At 32.5% G+C, this 27,553-nt stretch overlaps 1 protein-coding gene across 1 annotated transcript in view; it reads right to left on the bottom strand.

Annotated features, from left to right (window-relative positions):
- Positions 1-22,332, bottom strand: part of LOC123711977 (glutamate receptor-interacting protein 2) — a 199,393-nt gene extending 177,061 nt beyond the window's left edge. The window contains exon 1 of the mRNA XM_045664874.1: positions 22,203-22,332. The gene's annotated coding sequence lies outside the window, so the exon portion shown is untranslated. The remainder of the gene's footprint in view (positions 1-22,202) is intronic.
- Positions 22,333-27,553: the final 5,221 nt, after the last annotated feature.

Genomic DNA, 27,553 nt, shown 5'->3' with positions numbered 1-27,553 from the left:
GCTCAGAATTCTCTGAACACTAGGAAACAAACGTGTCCATACTAAGAAGGTTACATATAAAAATCTTTGGACACTTCAGTTTCAGCACACGTAACGCGGACGAATCCAAAATCTTATCGTGACTGGCAAAGTGGAGGGCACCAGATCACGAGGTCGATTCCTTACTCGCATGACCCTCACAGAATTTTACCATTACCATGTCCCAGAGGCTGAAGACAGGGGAGAGTGGACGAAGTTGTGCGAGTCCAATAACACGACTTTCAGACATGTAAATCGCGACTGAAAAGAAATCTTTAATACTCTTTAAAATAACATTAAATTGAAAGCACTACTGTAAATTATAATTACACAAACAAATACTTTATAGTTTTACGTACATAACATATATATAAACTTCACTTAAAAATGCACATTATTCTTGTCTCTAACTTCCCAAACTTATTTTCCAGCCTATTTAAATTCTCGAGAATTGTCATAATATTTTCTTCTAACCGGAAAACTTTAAACCATGTAATATATTCGCAACAGTACAACCTAGTTCTCAGTCAATATGAGACACACTATCACAATATCGTATTGAGAGCTTCTTGAATCTTAATTATATGATATTGATATTAAATTCTAACACGAGGAACATGTATAGTATTAATAATACAATAATTGACCTATCCGCTGCATTGCTTAATTTGTAAGTGCTACTTTGTGCCTATTTAGTATAGTAGTTTTATTGTAGGAGTACATTGTCTTCCCATGTAATTATTTAACTAATGTATATAAAATATTGTTAAACCTATTTTAAAAGGGTAAGTATGGAGTTTCTAGCCCATTCATCTCCTTCTCTTTTGGAAGGGGCAACTAGAATCATCTTTATATTTTATTCAACGTTCAAAAGTTCAATTTTAGGTGGTCTAATTTTGCTTTTTTCTAACCGACTATAAGACACCGCAAGAAGAGGTTACCAATTTGAAGAGTAATTGTTTGTATATTCAGGCATAGCTGCTCCGGCCGTGGTCCGTTCTGAATAATCGAGATGTCCAATGATTCGGAATTGCTAAAAAGATTGACTATTTAAAATATCGTAATTCTCTCGGCTATTTTAAAGGAACTTTTATGAGGTACAATATAAGTCTCATATCATAAAAACTAAATCAGACTATTTGATCTGATTTAACTACAGCACTTTGGTACCTCTCTGTCAAATATCAGTATGTTCACCTTCTACTTCCTATGTATGAATACTGCACTAGAGATTCTGATACACTATAACAGCCGAGGCCCTGGTAGAATGCGAGAGGGATCTTGAAGCCTGAACGCGTCTTTGTAAAAATTACTCCAATTTGTTTTAGTCAAGTCTCAGAATATGGTGGTTTGGCTGGAGGCCTACCGCTACAACTTACGGAGGAAAAAAATAAATTAGCCTGATTTTCATTAAGGCATAAAGATATATACACACGCTTTGTAATTGGAATAAAATATTTAGTTTTAGCTAGTGTCCAAAAATATGTCTGGATGCAAAATACGTGTCTGTTTCGTGCCTGCTACGCAATCCAGTTTTATTATTCTTTGTTCTGTGTACAGAAAAATACCAGAAAATAATATCTCTAAAGAGACATCTACGTTTCGTAGCAGTTTAATATAACAAAAAGCAACGTATCGCCCGCGTGGATATTGTTTTTTTTTTGTTGTTTACAACATATATTTATATTAAACCACAATGAATTATAATATACTGTTTTCTCTGAATCATCACTTCATCGCATGATCTATTATTAAAAAAGATCAAAGATATCTTCGATAGTTTTTTTTAACTTACGGATTCACACTGATCGATAGACAGCTGAGAGACCTTTTTTATAATATCTAAGTATGTTAGACGTATTGTAACCTATAGCTAGTAAAAGTGGGGCTAATTTAAAATTATTTGATCGAAGATACGGATTAGTAAGTAAGCCATATATGGTTGTAGTGCCATTTTAATAAAAACGAGTAACTAGTCACTAGACTTTTATAAACGGAAAAAATGTCTGAGTTTCAGTGTAATATTGTCGTAACAATAACGTACTTGCAAGAATATAGTACACAAGTGTTATGGTGGTACAATCTATGTATGCATCTGCCACACATAATGTCGTGCAAATTTGTATTAAATGGTTGAATTATAAATAGAAGTTACAATCAGAAGGAAGCAAGTATTATTGAAAAACAGTTATTTATTCAATATATATACAACGTGATTTTCACATCATCCTCAGAGCCCAATACGCGTTCGGAATTCAATTCAATAATCACATAAACCCACCAATAACGAAACAATTTAAAGATACGGAATGAACCGGAAATACGATCAATTTGGTTTAAATCATCTACGAGATTGAGATTCAACCTATTTATTATATTATGTAGCTCCGGGGAAATAAATACATATAATATAACTTTCTCTACAGCTGTGATACTTTTAGACATTCAAAACCTTTTATCTTCAGTCACCGTGACCACGCACACTGTAAAGCTCGCGAAACGTCGAGAAAAAAATTAAAAATATGTGAAATAATTACAAGTTTATGATAAATAACACATAGCTTCAATCCGTTAAAAGAGTGTTTTCTTTAAATGTGTAAAAGTTACGTATAATGTAAAAGTTATGTTATATAATAATGATTAAATTTTTACCGCATCGATTACATTGATATAATGAGCAGTGTTAGCCTAGTGACGTCAGCGTGCGTTCTTGTCCCTGAGGCCGTAGGTTCGATCCCCGACTGTGCACCAATGGCATTTCTTACTATGTGCGCTTTCAGCATTCGCTCGGACGGTGCAAGATAATATTGTGAGGAAGCCGGCATGCTTTAAGCTCAAAGTCGAGAGCCTATGTCAGCTCAGAAGATTAATCACCTTTTAGAAAAAAAGAATACGTACAAAAATCCGAGGCAAATATCCAAAAAACCCCAAATGTATATGGTATGGTGCTAAGTAGCAAATCAGGCAAATTGCATGTATTTTACCTAACACTAAACAGACGCAATATACAGCTGACTTCATCTACAATAAGTTTAATACTTAACATTTAGCTTACTGTCCGTATTATGAAAAAAACGTTTTAGAACTGGTTTCTGAACACACCTTACGCAGACCTGGCTACTAAGACCTAACATGTAGTTGATTCAAACAGAATACAGTCACTCATTCACGTGTGTGTTACACGTCCCGTATGCTGTTAAAATTAGGAGAAGAATTTGTTGTAAACAGTTGAAGAAAATCTATATTTTAATTATTGTATTGAAGAGCTGGAAATCCTTATACAAATAGTTTTACTTAAAAGGATTTCCAAATCTTAAACATTGCATATCTAGCTATAATTAACAAACATATTTTGAAGTGAACTGCTCATCTTCTTTCACGAAGATGAGCAGCGTTTTTGTCAAAGAAAAGGGAGATAACGATTGAGACCGATTAAGATAGAGTGAGAAGGAAGAATAATCTTATAGAAATAATATTTTTTAAATTAAATCTTCGTAAAGAAAATTTATGAAATATTAGTATTTTACATTTTATGCAAAATAATTTATTGAAATCTCAAATAACGAATTGTAAATTAAAATGCCACGTGTTTTTAGTACCGAAGAAATAAACTTATAACTTGTACTAATATTCGACACTTTTAATATTTTAATGAAAATTAAATTCTAAAAACATGTTCCTTATCCTAACCTATCTTAACCTTCCCTCTAAGTTACGGAAATCTAAAGTTTTATATTTTTATAATACAAGACGTGAATACAATACACACAACGAGACTGTGATGAATATCTCCATTTTCTATAATTAATTATTATTATATTTATTCAGCCAGCGAGTATATGATACTATCAAGGGTATTCTGACCCATGTATTGTCTGTCGTCGTAAGCGTAATATCCTATTTAACATTTATAAACATAGCTATATTAGTTTATAAACCAAAATACAGAAAGTAGCGACTCGCAATTGAGTCGTTTCTATAGAAAGAAAGATTTTCTATAAATCTAACTATCTAATCTATCTATCTATCTAGGCTATCCAAATTTTTATGTCAAAAGAATGAAAAAAATAAAAATTGTATTTAGTTACTATAGGTTCGATTTTATAGAACAATTCACATATCACAGTTTTTAATGTTATTATAGTTTGGAAGCTTTTATTTCATCGACTAGAAAGATATGACAAAATTAAACGAAAATATGATATGATGATTCAATTATATATATATTACCTAAAGTTGAAAGACGATCAAACTGCTGTTACAACATAAACCTAGTATTTTTTAATGAACAATTACATATTTATTAAAGTCTCAACAAAACATCAAAAATATATTCTATTTGAAACGGTCACTATACAGCATGCTAGCAAGTGGACTGTGAAATGTGTGTTTAATCTTTATATGTATTAATGTCAGGAGTATCTGTATAGTATATGTAATGTATGTATGAGCAAGCTGCACTAGATAACTAAATATATGAGAGAGTGTGATGTAAGAACCTAACAGCCCTACGGATCCCTAAGCCCTACAGATGTACCCTAACACATAAATAGTGAATATATAAATAATTACGGGATGTCTGCACCAAAAGAGACCTAAGGTAACAGACGGAGCCCTACGGGTAGGATTAAAGGTTCGAGGTGGTGGGATTATCTCAAAGCTATCAGGCAGGCTCACCACGATAATTAAGGGCTTGAAGTAGTCTTCGCCACTTTGAGAGGAAGCGAGAAATGAATACGACAGAGCAATATTCAAATCTGATTTATTGTTCAAAGACAACATCTTAAATACTACTTACACCTATTTACACATAATATTATTTTAGTGAGCTTTTGGTGTATTGTGCACCTTCAGCTATTAACATTTTGGAACACACGTGACTCGTGTCAGCAATTGATCAATATTCGAATAAAATATAACAAAATTACTCTTCAGCTAATAATATTTGGAACACACCTCAGCAGTTGGTCAATGTTCAAATGAAATTTGAACAGCCACCTTTGACTTTTAGACAGGCCTTTAATCTGTTTGGCCACGAATCTATGGATTTACGCCCTGTTTCCAAGGCTAATTTCGCCAATGCTTGCTCCAAAGATTTTTTAAGAGACTCAATGACACCGTGTCGCTTAGAGCAGGTCATGTCCATTTTCGCTGAAGGTTTCACTCATTTTTCACGAGACACGCCCCACCTTCGTATAATGACAGACACCATTTTGATCGATCAACTCTTTAATTGTTAATATTGATTTAGTGCATGTACTCTATATCGACGATAATCACCGAGCTTCGGGTCTTGCTTCATAATACGCGTTAGAATCCTAGCGGGAATCTTCAATTCTCGCGATAAGATTTTTTGCTTCCTAATCAAGTTTCGACGACTTCTGGCTTTAACAGCATTAAAAAGCCTTTGCAGTTCTAACGGCACGCGGCCGCCCCGAACTTTTCTGTACTTCTGCAGATGAAGTATTGTTGTATGTTAATAGTACAATATACGTACGTACGACTGATACTAAGCTTTTGAAGTGTCTGGAATACGACCCGCGATGGCTCCATACTTTGTGAAAGCCAATCACTGCAATCCTATTTTCTTTAACACCCCATTCCATATTATAATTTGATAATGAACACGACAAAGTATGTGAAATGGAGCAAAATCGAAAGAAGTTTTTTCCAGTTCTAGTTCCAGATTTAAAATTATTAAAAAGTTGAAAAGATAAAAAAGTTTTTATGTAACAGTTTATGGCCAGACTAGTTAGCTCTCAAAATCATAATTTTAAATATGGAATTGTAGTGAAGTGCCTATGTGTACGAAGGATATGTTTCTTGTATATCGATTACTTCAAAGCAAATATTGGTCGATAGTAGTTTATTATTAAATTGGTGAAACAAAAATAATGGTAACTTGAGATATTATCAGTAATAATATCTTTAGTTTTAGTTTTGTTCGATATTATATTGAAGCAAAGTATACAGACACAAGGGACCCCTAGCACCTTTACAAGTACGTTATTATTTCAAACATCAGGCCAATGTCTTCGAGCTCCCTTGTGAGACAAGAAGATATTTCATTTTATACGGCAAAATGTACGTTTTAGAAAGATTAATAACGTAGAGTCGAGTTTAATCACGTTTCATATTAGTTTGTTCATATTTTAAGCGTACAATTGAAGTAAATTGGAAAAGGTATTTTATTCAATAAATTAATTTTTACCATGTCCACGGTTAACCACATAGTGCATATATATAGATTCTGTCAGACAAAAAAAAATAATCCGGTGGTGGTAAATTAAGTGGTTTTGCATAAATTTGCATCCGGCTTTTGCATAATATGTCTTAAGAATATGCTATCCTGTCAAATCTTGACATTTGTAATTCTTGTATTTATTATTATTGTTTTGTATTGCATCGCAATTCATGAATCAGTGAGATTAGATTTTTGGTTTTTTATTAATGTTTTTGTATACTATTTTAGATTAAGGTTCTATAGTTTTTTTTTAAGATTTGTTCATGCACTTGCTGCTTGCAAGTTTCCTTTTTTTTTAATTTTCCCTTACTAGGGTTGCCAGGAAGAGATCGCTTGTTAGCGATAAGACCGCCCGTTTCATCCCTTTATATTTTTGAATGAATATACAAAGTGTGAATAAATAATATAAATTAGTACATAACTAACGCTTAATTGTTTAATAAACAACAACTGGCCTACGGTGATCTTTACATTAAACATTTTCAATCTTTTTATAAATTATTTTTATAATATTTGAAAAAATATTTTCAATTATTTGCAACTCTGAAAGCGGTACTCGATAAAATGACGCTGAATGTTCTCTTTGTGTAAAACCAGAATGAAATGCTAAAACATGGATGGATGGTATATATTTTTTACAACTAATATTAAACAACCGCCCGCTTTTTAATAATATAATCGTATCACTGGAGCTTTAGTGTTATTTCCCATATAAATAAAAAAGCTTAAAGAGCTTTAATATATGAACTATTATTATGAAACAGCTATTATAGTGTCTTATAGCTGGTTATGGAACTCGTCATACTGAGCTTTTTCATATCCTCTATTTTAGTAGGAACTATACTTAAAACAATACACTTTTACGTATTTTAAATAAATATAAGGAGAACAGGAGTCTTCATATAATCACCATACACGTATATTCGAAGTAAAATATAAGATAGGCAATATATTATCTGTTACTTTAAGGCAATAGGAATGGAATTCCAGATCACCTAAAAATAGACACACACATACACCCTCACACATTTCTCATGCACACACACACCTCACTAGTAAATTCATTGGTACATTGTCTTTGATAGTATGTTCTTCGTATATAATGTGTAATGCGTTTTGGTATATTTTAATTTATTAATTGTAAATAGAATCTTTTTAAACTGTTAAATAAATGGAATAGACTTTAAGACTGGCAATGTATTGAAGATGGAAATATTTAAAACATATTCCAAACATACGAAGATTATAAGATAAAAAAATACGTAAAACAATATTAAAAATAATAAAATAAAGAGCTTTAGAATCAAATTTATAGTTAAACATTCCGAAGTTCTCCGCAAACAACACGTCATAACAACAGCGCTTAATCCAATCATTAAACAACGTAGACGCCAAATTGTTCATAAAATTATGGCAAATAAACCCCCCTGCAACATCACGGGTCATTATGTAACAAGTCATTGTTGGCTGTCAGAATGTTCAACGGAATATATGTCGGTTTGTAGAAATTTGCGTGCGCATTCGGAGCAAATTGGGCAAATACCGAAATTAATGTTCGCAAACGACTGCTACTTATCAGACTTGGCTATCGCGGCCGCTATTACGTCTTGCCATATGCAGTCTATTGGAATGATTATTATATTTAGGCAAAGGCCTGCAGAATTTTTATGCTCTAATAATTTTAAACTTCGAAAATCAAATCTTTTCCGCAACAATATAATGTATTATATTTTGTATTGTTTGTTGTTTTGTAAGCTTTTTGCATGTGTTCTGAATTTGAAAACCTTAATCATAGAGGATGATTCCCAAATTTATGGTTTACTAAATATCACACGAAAATAATTTATTTAAATCATGTATACTACTGAGGAAACGTTCCAAGTTTTAAAAGTTTTCATGCTTTTAACACATTTCTGGAGAAATGTATATCGTAGTAGCTAGGTAAATAATAAATTATATAATTTTTATTACTCATTATTGGACAGGTATTTAAAATTGGTTTTATTTTTATTTTTTTCAAATTACTTTTATTTTGATAATTAATTATCATATTACAAGTTATTTAGTGTAGCCTTCGTACTAAAGAAATGACAACTCAAAAGTTCCAAGACATGAACGTGAATGAAGCAAGAGACTATGGATTCCTTTAGGAAAATGACGTACTTATTATCAACAGTATTTTTAACACATTATTTCGAGCATATTGTTCTATAATAATATAGAAACAATTTACTATTTAACATTTTTATATCGACATCAATTTACTCATATTAAACAACTATTTAATATTGACGATGCATAATATCACCTGATCCCTATAAAATACTTCAAACTATTTACAATCCCCATATAAAATGGTTTATTTGTAAATAACATACACAGTACAAATAGTTATACACGAATGTGAAGTAATTTGTTTGCCAATTTGCGTTTATACTCAACTCAAACAATTTATTTCACAAGAAAACATGGCTTTACATTTTCCTCAAAGCATGTTTCGTTTAAGAAATATTTAATTAATGTAATTTCTATTATATCATCGCAATATATAGTTCAAATCACTTTTGGGTATAATAATAATATCTGGTTTCCGTCTGGCTATAAATGAAATCGGTTTGTTTGAGCGCATGAACTCAGGGTCTAGTCGTATGCTTAAGTCACTCGGCTGTTACTGTTCTAGTATTTATAATCTATGAATTCTTCTCAGTTGACATTCACTCTTTGTTTCTTTGACCGATCAATAAGTTTAAAATACATATGTTACAAAACTAACATTTTTTTTTGGTATTAACGAATTCTTTTATTCAAGTTATTGTCTCGTACAATCCCCGCTCGCAATAATAACATCTCTGTGAAGTCGTAATAAAAATTGTCACGTTCCGCCGCGGGTGCAGTTGAAATTGGAAAAAGTTGGGGTCAAACTAAATCTGAGATTTAACTTGTATTTTGTACGTTGGTGTATTTATTACATTGTCTGCACAGGGCTTTTCTCGTTTGTTTTAACAAAGTGCTTTAATACGATTTAGTTGAACCTGAAGGCAGCATCAAAGATGGTCATAGACTAGTGCAATGTAGCCTTTCAGAACATTCTAGCGGTACTTAAAGTTGTTCATTACGAGCAAATGCCGAAGCCAATTAGTAAATCAAAAGCTCATCAACACAATCCTTAAATTAGTTGTTAACTAATTGGTCATATATTTAGGTTCTACACAGTTATCTATTTAATTGTTGCGTTGGAAGGTTTGTTTACCATCTTATAAATAATATTATTCAACAGCTTACGATAAGTCTATAATTGTATTATATGTATAAAAATATAAACGTAATATTTGTAATTAAGAACTTTGTTTCACTATCAATAGTATTTGTAAGTAAAATTGTGAATCTATTAACAAAATGTTTAGTTTATCTAATGTATAGTTTATCTAACGCAGGTTAAAATCAGGACATCCAACTGAACCAGGTATAACGTAGATAATATATTGAGTATGCAATTACCTCAACCTGTGTCGCATGAGAGTTAATAAAACACACTTCACCAAGATCAAACGTTAATGCGGTGTCCTCTAACATTCTCATTTTGAGGTTAAAATTTATGCTTATGAATAAATCTTGTGCACACATAACAGCACACATGAAATAAGTATTTTCATATGTTATCGGTATTAGCTTAAATAAGTGACAATCGAAAATTTAGTTGATTTTAGTTAATTTCTACTTATAGATAATATTACCGGAGTAATTATACCTACGTATAATATAACTACTACCAGTTACGTTACTCTAGATAAATTTATAAAAAACACTAAAAGTTTATGTAATTTCATTTGAATTTTAAAGCCGGTCAAAAATAGATAAGTTTATTTATGTTTTGAACTACTTTTACTCTGTATGTGACAGTGTGTATCAATGTAAATAAATAAATTTTGATTCAATTACACATACAATACAAGTTCCCAGTCGCGTGTTTCTGCATGTATGAACGCGATAAACTCAAAAATTAATTATTATTGGCAAATATTCTGGTGTAAAAAGTCATGGAAATCTTACAAATATACAAAATCTACGGAGGCGAAAATTTTACTTAATAACATTACTTATTATTGTATTGTTATTAGGTATCCTTTATTCATTCGCATATAAAAGCATTGTTTTTCGTGAGCATGACCGATAAAAAGGCAGTATGACAGGAAATAAAACAAAATTAATAGTTACCGAAAACAATAGCAAAAACAGGCGCTCAGTAAACCAATAACGCAACAATGATACGGAACTGACACGCGAGTAACAAATGTTTTTTCTAAGATTGATGGAACTCATAAGAGGAAGGAAAAAAGAAAATAAGGATAATTGATTTGCCTCTATAGAAATGATTAAACAATATGTTTTCGTAGGTCAATTTTAGCCATGCCGTTGAGGCGGAAGAGTGCGGCCCTGGAGCCTCTGTAATATGTATTTGTAGGAACTATTCTAGGTGTTTTAGTGGGTATTGCTTGCCCAGTCTCTGAATAGCGGAGATTCTGGTGTGGGTCTAGTCGCCCCTTTCGGGAGCAGGGGATGCGCAAATGCATTTCCATCTCGGATTAGGAAAAAGGTCGATTTTAGCCAATAAAGTCAAAATTATTTTAGTTGGATATTACCTGCTATGCGACTGTGTGGCGGAGAGTTTATTGCCATTTATCTGCGCTCTGCGATTTGAGAATTGGCAGAAATTATTTTGTCGTACATAAGTGTATAATACCTTAGCTACATGAATAAATAATAGTTTGTCTTTGTAATTGATTCGTTTCTTTTAATTTAAGCCAAAAAGATCTAAACTATTCTGGGAAGTGAAAAAAACGAAACGATAGCTTCGTTTCGTTAGGTTTTGATTGGTCTACAGTATCTTTAGTCCAATCGCAGACACGCGACACGATCCTTCGTACCGTTTGACCAATTACAATCAAACAAATCAGTGTGTTCATGTAATATTGAGTCTGTCGAGATTAGTTCGCTATTTTCATTGACTGTTACTCAGGTTAATAAAATACATTCGCCAAGTTTATAAAATTCATATATGTATATTGCAGGTATATATAAAAAAAGTTAAAATATAACTACGGAGTTATATGAGAAAAAAATATTATTGAATTTTTGAAATAAGTTTCCGGGTCTTCGCTGCAAGATACATCCTCAAATTGTTTAAAGAATGAGTATGGAGGTTTGAGAAGAGTATACTTAAAGGTCGGCATCGGACCCACTAAAATTGGCTATTACGACTTTTTTGAGCGTCCCACAGGCTCGCTTACCAATAAAAAAAATTAAACAAATTTACCAAATGCAATTTGGTTTTGAAGCAGATAAACACGGAATTGGTTTTTTAACAGATGCAGACTGATGAAAACCACTCCAGTTATTTGATATACGGAAATATAAATGTCTAATGTATTTTGAAGCAATACCACTTGACATAGAAATGATGGCCGGCTCGGCCGGCTTACCCTGTAACTTCAATAGCGTGGAATTTCAATATTGAGTTTTCCTTCAACAGTTGAGAGCTAGGTTCTTCTTATAATAGGTATTTCTTAGAAACGGCACTGATGTTATAATGCTCATTGCATTATTGAGTCTATAATTGAAAACCTGTTTTACAGAATAGCGTTGCTGTTTTTATAATACTTATAAAATGAAAGTATCTATACAATGAATGTGTATGTACGTTAAATTAACATTATTTAAGTGATACGCATTATATTTAAGTTTTATTATTACGTCTTATAAAAAGCTTTTTTAAGCGAAGCTAAGCGTTTATACGAGAGTTTATTACATATATATAAAACAGGGGGAAAACGTGTAGGGGGCTAATCTGATGTTAAGTGAGACCGCCCATGAACATTCTCAATGCCAGAGAGTTCGCGAGTGCGTTGCCGGGTTTTTAGAATTGGTAGGGGAGGCCGATGTTCAAAATGTTCTGTTGCTATTATCAATGTAGCTTTTATATAACCTATTCTATTATAATTTGATGTGCCTTTATGGGGTTTGGCGTTCATAGTTCCTCTAGTGTGGGGCTAGTGGTTCCGCGGAAGAATGTGTCCCGTAATGAAACACGAAAATAATAAAACTAATACTTTGTTTTAGGATGAAAAACTATAAACGGAAAACCGAATGGGCACGGTTTCGATAGATCTTATACAGCGGGCTGCTGATGCAGCTGATTCTGTTATTGAAGCCGGTTGTAAGCTTAAGACGGTAGCCCGGGAACTTAAGATATGTCATATGAGATTATTTCGCTACGTCAAAAAGCTTAAGACCGGTTTCACACCAACTGTCAGTTACTATTCTAGACTGGTTCAACTTCGACCAGGAAAAGATGACGAATCGGCAAATTATTTCTTCAAATATGCGTGAATTTATGTTGGTCTCTTGCCAGAAGAAGAGAGGAAATTAGCATAATATAACCTATGCCTAACATTCAAGTCTCTTGGCATAAAAATAAAGATGTTGGAGCTGATTGGTTCACGGGTTTTCTGAAATGAAATCTGTCTTTATCCATAATATGTCCAGAAGCCACAAGTGCAAAAAGAGCATCATCTTATAACCGGCACAATTTGAATAGACCGTTTTAAACGTATTCTTACAAAGCTCAAAAAAACTTGGTACGTTATAATCCAGGCAAGACCATGTCCATTTATGACATACCTGGAAATGTAAAATATTCATGGGCTCTAACAGCGACTCAAAATAACATTATGAACGCTTTTTAGAAGGCATAAGTCTATACAACCCTCAAATATTTATAGATATTGTTCCATCGTAACATAATTTCGTTAGAAATTGACCTATTTCCGACACAAATATTTCAAATATGGAATCACAGCTCCAAGGAATAGCAGACCCTGAAGAGCCTTAGGGGGATCATAATATAGAAGCCATCCCAGGTAGCGAATCTCTTCCACTAGCAAAAGGATCAGCAACTAACAAACCTCAACGAATTGTCTAATGATGAGAAATCTGCAACTTAAATGTACAGTATCCCAGTCAAATGCAATACAGATAAAAGGAATTTAAAGAAAAGTCAAGTGTTGCTTTGATGGCAGACACTTTGCATGTTGAAATCTTCAAAAGGAATAACTTAAAGGCGAAACGATCTTTGTTATTTTGATATGTACACTTTATATGCACAGATTATATAGTACAGTACGATTTATAACGGATGCCTCGTGTTCGATTATAAGAAACAGTATTTCAGTTTCCAAATCACGTCACTTTGATAAAATTTATGGTCAGGATGTCTATTTAAATTATAGATTTTTTTATTTATATATACTCTTCTCTTTTAGTATATTTTTGACTTAACAAATATACAGTATTAAAGGAAAATATATAATAATTAATAAAACAAATTTTAAAAGTTTGGTCACTGTGGCAGTGTACCTTTAACGCTGGCAGAATTTCCTCGCTGTATTGCGAGACTTATTTGTTGAGCGAGGAAATCACCAGCTCTGGAGTCACCGGTACTATCTATCAGGCGCCAACTTAAATCTTTAATTAGCGCCTGAGCACTTGAACCCCACGAAGTTCAGAGGGATCAGAATCGAAGTTGGAGAAAAGACTCTCATATTTGTGCCGTTTTTTTATTTTACGGCTGGTCAGCGTTCGCCCCAGCTTTTTTGCTTCTTGTAGGAAGGTGAAACGGGCAAACGTGTCCACTTAAGTAACATCCCATAATCATCATCCACCTCTTTTAAATACATTTTTTACATGAAAATAGGTAATTAAAATCATCCTAATAAATTATTATACCTTTTTTCATACAACCAAGCCTAAAAATACTTACTTATTTATAACATATTTCTCATTTATAATAAAAAAAACTAATTAAATATTTTAAGTGATAACTAATTTATTTATATAAAAAAGGTATTTATTAATATATAGAATACATTTTTGGAAGTCGGTGCCAAAAATCAAGTATTGATTGTAATAAAAATAAAAATTGAAATGCAAGGTTGTCAAGATTCGTCATATCTGAGGTGACACTCAATAAATAACGGTTCCTTGGTTGCTTTTGACAGACCTCAGCGCGTTTGGACAAATACATCAGTACTTCGTCATGTCCACAATTAATCATGAAATGTAATGTAAATTATTTATTCTTAATATACTTATAGAAACTCATACGATTTTGAGTTTCACCATCGAACGTCGAGATTTACCAAATTCCACCCGTATTACTTCGACGTCCATCTTTCGATAATCGACCGTTTTTAAGGCAGTTCCGCGCACTACCACTATGTGGAACTAGATGCTCAATAAAGTATTTCCAACTCAATTATTAAAAGGACGGCAACGCACTTGCGAGCCCTCTGGCAATGTATATATGGCTAAACATTAGGTCGGCCTCCTGTCCGTTCGCCCCCTTATATATAAAAAAATCTCAAGTGCATCTGTAAAACTTTTTTGAGTTAATAAATAATAAATGGAATTCAGGATCTTTGTGATTCAAGTATACCACTATCTGACCTTACATCTGTCCAGGCGATTTTCCCCAAACTTATAACGTAAATAAAAATATTTTTATTTCGTCCAAATGTCGCATAACTTTTACAGCATTCATGTTTCGGATCATTTACCTTTCAAACTCCGTGTATTTACGATGTCTCCTAAAAAAAATCATAAAAGGACTAAAACATAATAAGGTTGTAAATTCACGATATGGCAGTACAGACACAGAATAGAATAATCGGTAGGACCTCGGAGAAAGTGAACGAACAACGTATTATGAGGAAAGCAATTTTTTTAAATGCAGGTCTGTTTTTAAATAAAAATGTATCTCAAAACATTTTGCTAAGTTCGAAACTAAAAGACGGCTGGACCAATTCGATTCATTTTCAATTTTTATTCTTTGAACGCAAAGGAATATATAAAAACATCTATGTTGCATAGCAAACAATTTCATATGTTGGTTTAAAGCTACTAAAAAAGGTAGTATATTAAAACGAAACATATTTCGGGTGAAAAGCCTTTCAAATGAAAGTTTAAAACACGTTTTTCTTTATAAGGAAACACTATGTCCCATTGTAGTAACTGATGGTTTAACACCAACAATCAAAATTAAGTATTTCTGACATTAAATCTAGCATAACATTACTTTTTTATTAATTTAGGTTATTACGTGTTTCGATTCAATGTTATAAAATATATTAGTATTTTACGAACTTTCGTCGAGTATATTCATTTACAAATTTCTTGTCTATGTCGTTTTGAATAAAAACAATATCAATCTATATGAGACTCGTATCTCAAATCTGTATCTCAAATTTGGGGGCCAAACTGAACATTTATTAGAGGACGCAATTTAATTTATGGGACATGTACGGGGGGGGGGGGTCCTTACCATCTTAAACCCAAGTTTGTGTGGTCGGCCTTGACCCCCGGCCGCCATCTTGGAAAAAGGGGTGAAAACACATTTTTGGCTAAAGAGATCCTCTACAAAATTGTTCTGATATAGTTTTTTGATAAAATCAAAAGAAAAAAGTTATTAAGCAAAAACGGTAAATTTTAATGAAATGTTTTCACTTTTTTTCTTCTAACTTTTGAATTTTGTATTTATGATAAAAAGTTACAGCAACATAATTGTTGGCAACAAGCAATTTGCTACAAAATATGTTTTCACAATTTTTTTGTACGATGGATAGTTTAGGAGATATAACCAAAACGGGATTTCACCCCCTTTTCCAAGATGGCGGCCGGGCGACAATTATGCAAAAAAAGAAATTTACGTTTAATACAAGCTTTTCAATTAAGGCTAATTATATTAAAGATAAATTACGTAATCTTGTGTTGGACAAACACATTTATTTCATAGAAAATGTTTTTCTATTTATAAAAATTTCACAAGTGTACAGTGATATTTGACCAGGACCAAGTGAGAAGGAAATGTCTCTGCTAAAGTGGCTATAAAGAACTACTAACCATATTCAAGTACAAGTTAGGGAATATACATATCCGAAAATGCAGAAAGGAGTGAGTGTCATCATACTAATATTATATTAAAATAAATTTCATATCCAGATTACCATTAAAATAAAATAAAAACCTTTGAAAACCAATGATTGTTGTATAATGAAATAATAACCCTGTGGCAGGATTTTAACACCATAGAATCCCAGTCATTATCTAAGATTAAAAAAAAAACTTTTTTTTAATTACAAGCGCAGATTGTTGAGTACACATTATTCGTTTGGTCAAGCCAAAGCCAAAGCCTCTTTTAAGCATTCAGATTTCTCTTAATTCCAACACTCGAAAAATTTACTTGTCTTTGGGAACCCATAAACTTGGGTTTAAGCTTGTAATGATCCCCCCTACATGTCCCATAACTAAAATTGCGCCCTCTAAAAAATTTTCAGCCAATGTAATATTTCAATGGACTAAATACTTTTTTAGTTAATACCTTGCTTCATATTGGTTCGTACAAGTTTATCAACTGTTTTTAACACTCTATGGCCCGGATCGTATCAGTTCCAAATAAAATCATACATCATAAATTTTCCTTTGCGAGCCTCTGATTGAGCATACCCTTTTAAGCTCGAATAATTAATGTATAGGAAACGCTTATTATTTTTGTAACTAAAATACACAAAGCGAGTAACTAAAGCTCGAAGAGCAGATTAACAATTTTACTAGGTCAACGGTCTTGTATGTTAATATATTTTATATAAAATCCTAAAGTATATTTAAGATAATATTTTAGGGTTTGGGTTATGAATGTAACCGTAAATTAAATCACAAGAAAACTTTACTAATGTTATGGTGTATTCTTTCGGTGGCCAGAACAAAACTGTTTTTAAAGAAATTGTATGAAGCACACGACTATGACTTTGCATTTCTTAAGAAGTTGTATAACAGGAGTCTATCTAAGGAAGTCTACCTTCAAGGAATTCTGACCTTTTCTTTACGATTGCGTTACAGTGCAACGCCTTAAGATGTCTCGTGTAAATAACCATGTCATCAAAAACTTTTAAAAAAGTCTAGCAGCGTCCACAGCGCAACACAGTTCTTCCACGGCAAAATATTCGTTTAATTTATTCAGTCCCTACTTACCGGACCTTCCGTCTCAATTTATTACTTAATTAGATAAGCTAACGACATCGCATACTGACCATATCAATATTACAAATCATTATGTTTTAAATAAATAAACTGTCTTATTCTTTAGGATGTTAGGTACCAATTAATAGTTTATGGGTTAGGTACCCATAAACTATTAATTTTACGATTATAAAATAAAATAACTTTATGTAATTTAAAATTCCTTAATATTGAATCTAGATATATTAACTGCGATAGGGACAATGGCCGCCCACTATGTTGTAAATAAACATATGTTTGTCCTTTGCGCGACGGACCTTGTGCAGAGGCTGTTTCAACGCAGAACATCACCATTCCAGAACGATGTGGGAAATCAGACAACAAGTGGTACTGGAGTTCATGGCTCTGGTTTCCTAATGACTAGAAATCTTGTGACAATTAAAGTCGCTCCGTGATGCCTGCTAAGACCCCAGGAAGCTACTAGCTAGCTAAGTTTCTGAAAACAGCTATTCTGGCTTAATTCGCCGCGACATGCCAAATGTGCGTCTAATTGTCTAGTTACTACATATTAACTGCGATAGTCTGGTTGCGTTTACGTTTTTAATTAGTAAATCAAAAGTTTAATAATCTTTTTAAAATCAAAATGTACACCCGGTTTTAGTTCAGATTTGGTAAAATACCACAGTCTAGGTTTGATAGTTTTATTCCATGGATTCGAATATGAGACCTAAAATATTGCGTGAACGTCGTCTTGCGTTGAATTTTTTATTAAGCAAAGACGCCTACGCCTTTGAAATTATATACTAAATAGCCCCAAATTGATACGAGTCACAAATGAATTGAGGTCAAAGCGTTACAGTCCAGTGACTTCAATATTTTTTCGTTTCTGAACAATATTACTAACAATGTCATAAAATCGGGTTCAAAGTTCATATACAGTATAAAGCATCTGCAGACGTCTGAAAGATAAAGGATTTCTTGCTCCTGAAATAACACTAAGATTATATTTTACTAGCGGCCTCGTCTTCGCGCAGTTGGACTTATATATATAAGGGAGTTAAACTCAAATGTGTTGCAAAATCTTTACTTTAAGGAGCAACACTCAGAGTTTGCTATTTCATTTGAAAATCACTTTCATCCTATTTCTTTTATAATCAATGCAAAATGTACTCGTAACAAACCTATTCAAATTAAAAACGACTGACACATACATAATAGACAAACAAAAGTAGTGACTTGTCCACAGACTAACTAACAAAACTAAATGAACATCTGTAAAAACAAAACAGATAATTAATAATCTAATTTAAGAAATATCATTATTTCTTTACCTTTTATATATCTCTACTTTTTTTATATATATAGCCCATATGATTAAAAAGCTATAAATTGTTATCAAACGTTCAGATAGTACAGATGAAGCATGTTCTTATTTTTCGTTACTTTACAATTCAGACAGTAATATAATAGTTAACTTTCTTGATTTCTCTTCTCAAAAAGTTACTTTAACAGTCAACCTTATAAAACTCTTAAATTTTATTTTCAAATATTAAATTACAAAATTAATATATTTAAAAGAGAAATTGATAAAATATTATAGATGAGAAGAAATGCACTCCAATTAGAGTATAAAAATTAAAGTAAAAGTAACTGTGTGTTAATTTGACTCAAAGGCCCAGAGGTGGTTTCGACACAAAGTCAACAAAAACGAGTGATCACCACAGTTTCACACTCAGTACGGTTTTAATTACTAAAGGGTCCAAGAGTGTTATTAACGTAAAAAATCCACCTCCCGTCTGGAACGCCTGTTATTAATACTTCGTTGAAAAGTGTCTTTGCTTCACGAATGCTTTTTGTGACGAGGTAAATTCACTTAGAAAATTATTATATCTTTTACACTGTTTACACATGTTTTAATTGATTTGCTTTGTTCCTTTGGTTTTGTCTCATGTAATTCTCTTCACTGCTTGCACTTATCTTATCTTGCCTATCTACCTTATGTTAATTGTAGTATATTGCTGTATACTTGCAACGAAGTAATAAATATATAAAAATAATGTTTTCTAAAATTCACGTTCATGAGACATGTTCTCCTCATTACAAACGAATTACTGATACACATTCTTTGTTCGCTAATTATGTGACACTAAACTTTTATATGGTATAGTTAGAAGGATCTTCCGATAATGTGTAGAAGCCCCGACTGTGAACCTGAAGAAAAAATAAGGAAACCAGCTTAACATCGCCGCCATTGAACAGGTTAAACCGCAACTAGATTTCTGATATAAATACCTTCATAAATATAATTTAATAGTTATATTTTAAAAGATTCTAATGAATATAAACTTCAGCTTTAAGATAAGTACTAATCAGTGAGTCTTGGCATCAATCTAGCAACCGAGACTTAACCGCTGACAAATTGATACAAGCTTTGGTATTAAGTACAACTCCTAGGGCTTACTACTGGCCTAGTATATCTCAGCATAATCATTGTAAGTACAATTGGTATTAATATTACTAAGCTTGATTATTGTTTACTCACGCCAGTATTTATTTAAGGCCTAACACAATCAATATCCACGCGTAAAAACACAATAAAATACGACATTACATAATTTTAAACACGTTAACATCAATTATATTAGAACAAAAGCTTAACAATTTATAAAATTGTTATGGAAAGCACACAGAAACAAGGAAAGATAATTAAAGGTATTTAATTAAATAAATCTTATGAAATTAATATTCATTATTTATATAATTATGTACCAATGACATTATTAACAGAGGCAAGGCGAGAAGTGCGGAAGTATCTCCCCGTCAATCTTTTTAATCGTCAAGTGTTTTGTTTATAAGGAAGTTTAAAGGAATTGCTGTTGATACCTCGCTTCACTTGACCAATCGCATAATAATAAATTTTTAACAAATATAAAAACGAAAAATATATAAAGAAGGTTTTTTAATCAGCCAAAGCATATAGTTTTAAAAAAGTTAAGTTTCATGTTAATCAAACAGAATAACCTAACAACATCAAAATGTTGATTTAAAAATTGTTAGACTTATGAACTATATACACGATTAAATTACATAATGAAAACTTTATAAAGATAATGTGAAACCTTTAGACATTCAATATCTTAAAAGAAGCCAGCATTCAAACATGAATTGTTATTCAAATTCTGAACTAATAAGTTTGCAAAACTTTATAAACAGAGAATTGCTTTGGCCTCGCAACTTCTGATTTCAATACTTTAAAAACAACTAAAATATTCTTTTTACAAAGAAGACAAGCATTGTGTAAAACTACGTTAAGTCTGGGTTGGCCATACAGAACATTTTAATATATATTTTGTTGCTTTGACAACACAGAGTGATGAGAAAATTATGTGAACCGTTTTTAATATACGAGAACGCAACACATTGCTTAACATAGGTGACGTGGATTCTCAAAACGTCAATTGACTTAGGCGTTTTACGAGTTTTGTTTAATAAATACGATACGTTGAAGCAACAATTATTTGTAAGTTTCTTATTCGTGCTTGTAACTTAAGTGTTACATTTAAACTCAGATCTGATCAACATTTTGTGTTTAGATATCGTCACTAAGGCTAATCTAGCAAAGTTTCAAATGGTGTAGAATACACAGAAGACCAACTTTAAAACATTTAATTTGTTAACAATCTCGTCATATCTCTCATGTTGCGGTATGGTTTTAATTTTAAATAAAAAATTGAAATAATCCGTGAAGTATTCTAAATTTCAATCATCGGATCGGAGCAATGTAAAACGCTTCTTAAATTATATTCACAGGACACGAAAGAAGTCGAATAAGAAATAGGCCTTGAACTCAGTTAACCTGAATTCAGACACATTTTAAGGGTGCTCGGTTTTAGTAATTTCTAGAGAGGAGAATAAATATTAGCACATTTTTCGCTCGAGGATTTTTGGTGAATTTAAAATGAACTCTCCAAGACATCGTAATGTACTTTTAAGGGGCGAAATGTTGAAGGGTTGTTCTTAGAGAAAATGTAATAGTTAAGGTAAAATTGTTAATTAAACTTGAGTAAGGTAATGGATAACTTTAAGATGTATGTAAAATATAAATCTCGACGCATTAGGTTGCTTTATCTTGTCTTAATTTAAATAATAGTACTTCAGAATATAATATATTTGATTGGAGGTGGCGCAGAACAGGGAGCGCTGAATGTTTCTCGTTTCGGAGGGCATGACGCAGAGCCAGCAGAGTGTGTGAGTGTTGTATATTACTATTGCTTCATATTATCTTCAAATACTAAGAAAATGACGTAATATGACGACGATAAATATATGTTGACGTAAACATCTCGACTCAGCTTCCCCTTTATCTTACCCTATCGGCCTCAGATTTTTGCCTTTAATAGTCATGATTTTGCGTTATCAACTCAAACGGTTATTCTTTTGTCGGAAACCAAGCCAGCGAACTGTTATGTGGTTTGATCACTAAGTGACTGAAGTAGCAGTAATAGTGTGAAAATACGTGATAAGACCAAGTACATAATAAATTTAATAAGAATGGTTGTAAATAAAATTTAATTAACTCTCAAATAGTGCAATCAAAGAATTCTTGGCTATGATGTTAGCTAAAATTATCCGCAGATATATTATGGAGTATTTCAATGTTAAGTGCTTAATCTCTTGCATTATGCTTTTTTGTACTTTAATTTATTCCTTAATGAAACAAAGTTTATCTTTTAATTAATAGGAATATACTTTAATATATGAAATACCGAATTTTCATATTCACTTTTTAATAAGAAAATGCACCGTATTTTAATGTAACAAAACAAATGCCAAACGATGATTTATATCTTACTTACAAAACATCACAAACCTTAATCAATCCGCATCAAAAGTCAACACTTAAATCACTGAAAAACACGATTCACCACAGAGTCACAAAATGCGTAATACTATTTTCGTAACAGTTAGCGGTACGGAGCGTACAACTTCCCCTCGTCACGTCAGATCGCGTACTGCCGAACGCCTAAGTCCGACGAACTGAGAATTCCGTACTTCGTCGACACACAAAGGGCAAAAACTGAAGTTTTTGATGCTGAATTGAATGACTGAACATCGCTTTTTTTTTCAGTCAAAAATGTAATTTAACATTACGCCCACTAATGACGCAAAGAAATAGATTTTTGTAACTTAACAATGTGTCCAATAATTTGACAGATTTAATAATTGACAATTGACAATATTACAGATGGTTATAAATTATTTTTCTAAATTCTAAACAAACCTACAGGACATGTAGTCGTAGTAGCAGCATTCTCACATTAAATAATTCTCTTCTAGGAATTAATTATTGAGTGTAGTCAACCGAATATAATCGCATCGATTCTGTTTACCTTTGAACTTAAAGTTCAATGTACTTTAGGTGTGAGGGCCCGCTTTAAATAGAAATTTATATGCGGAAGAAAAGTTCTATTTCAGTTTTATCGGTTTAAACTTGATGAATTTGTATGAAAGATTACAACGATTTGGAAAATTGTTACAATCTATTTAACACAAGGGAACAATGTGTCACGAATGAACAATTTCAGAGGGGTCTTATCGTTTCTAAGCGATTTAGAAAAATATTTTTAGATAAGCTTTGACGTTATTCACACAAATAGACGTTTTGAATTTAGCTAAGATGGTCAGCGAGTCTCACTTTAAGATGTTCTATGCAAATGTTTATTTACTATCATAAATAAATATAATATTCTAGAAATTCTTAATCAATCACAGATTGAGAGACATGTTATATCAACAACGTGTATGTAATGCTATCCGGAGTAAATAAATATCTACACAGTTTAATTGATTAATATGTAACCTGTTATTTATTATAAAAACATTATTTTATAGGATAAACACAAGGCACCCTGGACAGGACCTGGACCCTATTTTAGTGGTTGCGATGCTGGCCTTTGAAGGATGAGTATGCCTATGCAATTAGAGGTTGTATATCACCGGGAAGGTTCTGGGTGTCAATTCCACAGTTTGCAGGTTCAGGCAGATGGCAGGCTTTTCCAGCCATCAAGGTGATTTTGAAATTTTGAGTTAATATGTCATGAAAGTGATTGAATGAAAACTTGTAGTTCATTATATTAAGGAATCGCCTAAATAAGTATTTTAGTACAAGCTGTCAAAACTTATTAAAATATACCAATGTCCACTCCCCGCGGGCTAAGCCCCTAAAATTGTCATTAGACTCGGCTGAAATTTAAAGCGATAGAATTGTAATCATCGTTTTTATCCAATAAACTGGGTCTTTTGGGGCGTTCCTATAAAATATTCAAGAGGTCGAAAAGTAATATTCTCACTAGTTAAAGAACGTCAAAGTTACGAGAGAATTTCCGAAACCTCATCAAAATGTATTAACATCAGCCTGTAGGAACTATCTTAATAAGATTTTTAATACAGTCCTTTGTCTCGTTTCTGTACTTTTGTTTTTTAACTTTCTGTCCAAAAGTGTACTTGTGCTTTAGAAGTCGTTATGGACATCTAGTTAAAACTTAGTTGTTCAGGTAACGTTGTAAATAGAAGAATACAAGTGTATGTTGTTTGATTGCAATGATTTATTTGTCTCTTTCTCTCGCTTTGAGATTATTGACGGCCTTGTCGCATTGTTGAACATGCCTGTTATAATAATGTAAGTTCCTCCACCCTATAGGGAGGTATTTGAACCTAACCAATGACTAGCTGAATGCTCCAATGTCTAGGTCGAGGTGTTGTATATCCTTACCAGTCAGTAAAACATTATTTACATTACGCGTTTCAGAGTATTGGTATTGTGGTTGTTAGCTACAATTATATGTTTTTTTCAGCAAATATCACGTTAAATTTAAATAATATACAAGCAAACAGAAATATAACTATGTGTGTCTATTACAAAGATTTATTAAACTTAATTGAAAAAAGTCAAAAATTTGCCAAGTATAAATCTCTCTCAATATTTTTAACATTGTATATACTCTTCACAATTATGAACAAATCATGAAAATAACATTAATTTAATTATCTTCGCTTCAAACGGGAATCCAAACCAAAATCTCAGTGTCGGCTGATAATAATCTAACATCGCTAAACGAAATTAGATGTCTCATAGTATAAAGCAAACGAGCTTTCGGGACGTACAAAAAGGGATATCATCGCAGCCCAAGGACACCCAATACAGTTGATGCATTTCCGTCCTTTGAGAAACGAGTATACTCTTAATTTATACAGGTGGAGGTTGTAGGAGATTTGATTCCATAGTTCGCTAGTTTGCAAAAGAAAGTGTCTTGTGAAGTGGACCGTCGAAGACTTCCAGCCATCAAGTTGAAACTTTTAAATTCAACTCGCACCGATCGATCAACACAAGCAACTCTTCAGAACACTCTCCACTTTGTGGAATACGCATAGAGACGCAATGTCTAAAATAAAAAATGTATTAGGGATAACGTTTTCAAACCTTCTCTTTGAAGAGGAAGTCATACTAACTATGCTATAACTTTAAGAAAAACACTTTTTGAACGGATTGAAGCTATTTATTATTATTAAAAACTTATCCTTATTTACATAGCACTAAATTTTAAGTGCTTTTCAGCGTGCGTGGTCACGGTAACTGAAGACAAAAGGTGTTAAATGTCAAAAGTATCACAGCTGCAGAGAAAGTTGTGTTATCAGTAAGTTTTTAAAAATAATACATAGCTTCAATCCGTTCAAAAAGTGTTTTTCTTAATGTTTAAAAACTATGTTAACAAAAGACAATACTATATGTTATAACTGTTTTGTTATTATCATAACATAGAAATACAGCAGTGTAACGAGAGCGCGCCCTTTTCTTGGAACGTAACGCATGATCGCTCACAATACTTCAATAATAAAAACGTATGAATATGAACGTTCGACACATCGCACGACAATACCGTTCATACCATACCATACATATAAAAATTACATTGAGGGTATACAAATGCCGCTACAATCTTTTAGGTCTGGGACAGAGATTTCTATGTGTTCCCTGATCATTTCCATTAGGCACAAACGTTCCTGACCATCGACTTTTTGAGACTCAGGCATGTCGGTTTCCTCCCGATGTTTTCCTTCACCGAGAGAGTCTTAATGCGCACATAGACAGAAAATCCATTGGTGCACAGCCGGGGATCTAACTTTTTATTTTATGTATCAGGAGGTTCATCATTCCTCTCTGCCATGTATGACCTGCTGTTTCTTTAATTTGGTCTATGCACGTTCTAAGTTGTCTTCTTTTTTTCGTTTGCCGTACCTTGGACATTTTGATACTTTTTTGCTCCACTTTTTCAGTTCAACTTGCCATGTGCCCCGCCCATTTCCACTTTAGTAGAAGTTAATAATCACTAGTAAATTTTCCCTATTCCATACTTAAGTACCGCATTGAGCGGTTTAAAAGAGGTAAACTTAATAATTAACTGAGTTTGTGAAGTTAAAGACTAGTTAAAAGTCGGTTCTTTGTTTGGGTTTTAAAGTGGAAACAGCTTGGCAGTTTTCAAAGACGGCTAAAGGAGTCTTGGTAATACTTGCTATATTACTTCTTAATTAAGAGGTGTCATAGTTAGAGACTGCCTGTTTTCTCACTGTTTGTAAATAAATAAAATCGACAACGTCAATTCTGTGCCTAAAATAAAACAGAGGCGTTAGAATATTGTATCGTTTTTATTTGATTATTTTGCTCTTAAAAGGCAAGTAGGTAGTTCTGTACCTGAAAAACATCATGGGTCTTTGGTCCGAAATGCTGGTTACCTGACGATGTTTTTCTAACATCATGACAGACAGTTGAATACAGAAAAAAATCCATCGTTGCAGAGCCGTGATTCGAACACACGACCTTATGCTTCAGACACAACACCAACACTGGGTTACTTGCCTATAAAATAAAATTATCAGTTGATACAGAAATACCTTCATATACATTAAAATTATCAGTACAATGTTAGAATGTTTTTTTTTCAATTGCCTATTGAATTGGGTTTGATGTGTGATTTTAGTTCTGTGTGTAAAACGATGTCGTTTTATAACTTTTGTAATTATATCTTAAGTATGACTAGATGATTATTTCAGAACGAAATAAGAATATTTTATCTAAGCTTGTCGAGTGACAAACTGTTAATTAGTAAAATAATTGATTTATGGAATTAATTAGAACATGTTGGAGTAATATAAAGATCTAAGTCACTACAAAAGAGTTATTTTTATTATTCCTTACATATATCATAAATTTATTGAATTTTGACGTACATCTCTACTTCAATTTTTACCCTTAGTATATGCGTTCTAATATAAGTTTGAATAGTGCACTACTGTCAAAATATTAGATTTAAATATTGAGTTTTAGTACCCCATAATTGTGTAACGTTTAGCGGAATCAGGTTTCTTCTTTAGATGACACTTGGATTTTAAGGTACAAGCCAGTCAATTATAAATGAAATATTTACCAGAGGTAGAAAAATCCGTCATGAACTTATATTCATTGTCATTTTTAGTTTAAAGTTTTACTTTGATTAATATCAACGCGTCTGAAAATCAGATACAAACTGAGTCCCATCGCGTGAGTTGTAATGCTGACAAATGATGCTGGTTTGCTGCATGCGATGACTCATAGTGTTGGACTGGTGCCAACACGACTGTTAAAACTGACGTTTGTTCCGTGGATTGCTTCTACGATGATCCATACACTTAACATACAAAGGACGGCTTTGTGAAACATATACGGTATATTGAATATACTTGAATATTTTTAGCTTAAAGCAAACTCAACTTCATAAACTCAAATAAGGCCGGCAACGCACCCACTAAAATTGGTGTCCATGGGTGCAAGGACTTCCACTTGGTCGTTGGCTAATGCTATAAAAAAACTTTACCGTTGGCAAATACAAGGCTCAATTTCTACGATTTGTATTGACAAAAAAGTATATCATATCCGTCACCATTGTAACACTACAATAAAAATATTTATTCAGAGATTATGCATCAGAAAGTACACTTACTTGTAATAAATAATAAACGTTACATTTACCATGAAAAATTGTAATCAACGAAGATTTTAAATAAACCCGCTGACTCTACATTGGCAACCGCACAAACCATAAAGTTACGGAAACGGTAACAGCTATTTTACTTATGTAGTCCATCGAGTTGCCAAAAGCGTTCATAGATCAATCTGCATTATATTGG

This window comes from Pieris brassicae, chromosome 7 (assembly GCF_905147105.1).
Source record: "Pieris brassicae chromosome 7, ilPieBrab1.1, whole genome shotgun sequence".
NCBI classification, from domain to species: domain Eukaryota; kingdom Metazoa; phylum Arthropoda; class Insecta; order Lepidoptera; family Pieridae; genus Pieris; species Pieris brassicae.
This window is presented reverse-complemented; position numbering and strand designations above follow the sequence as displayed.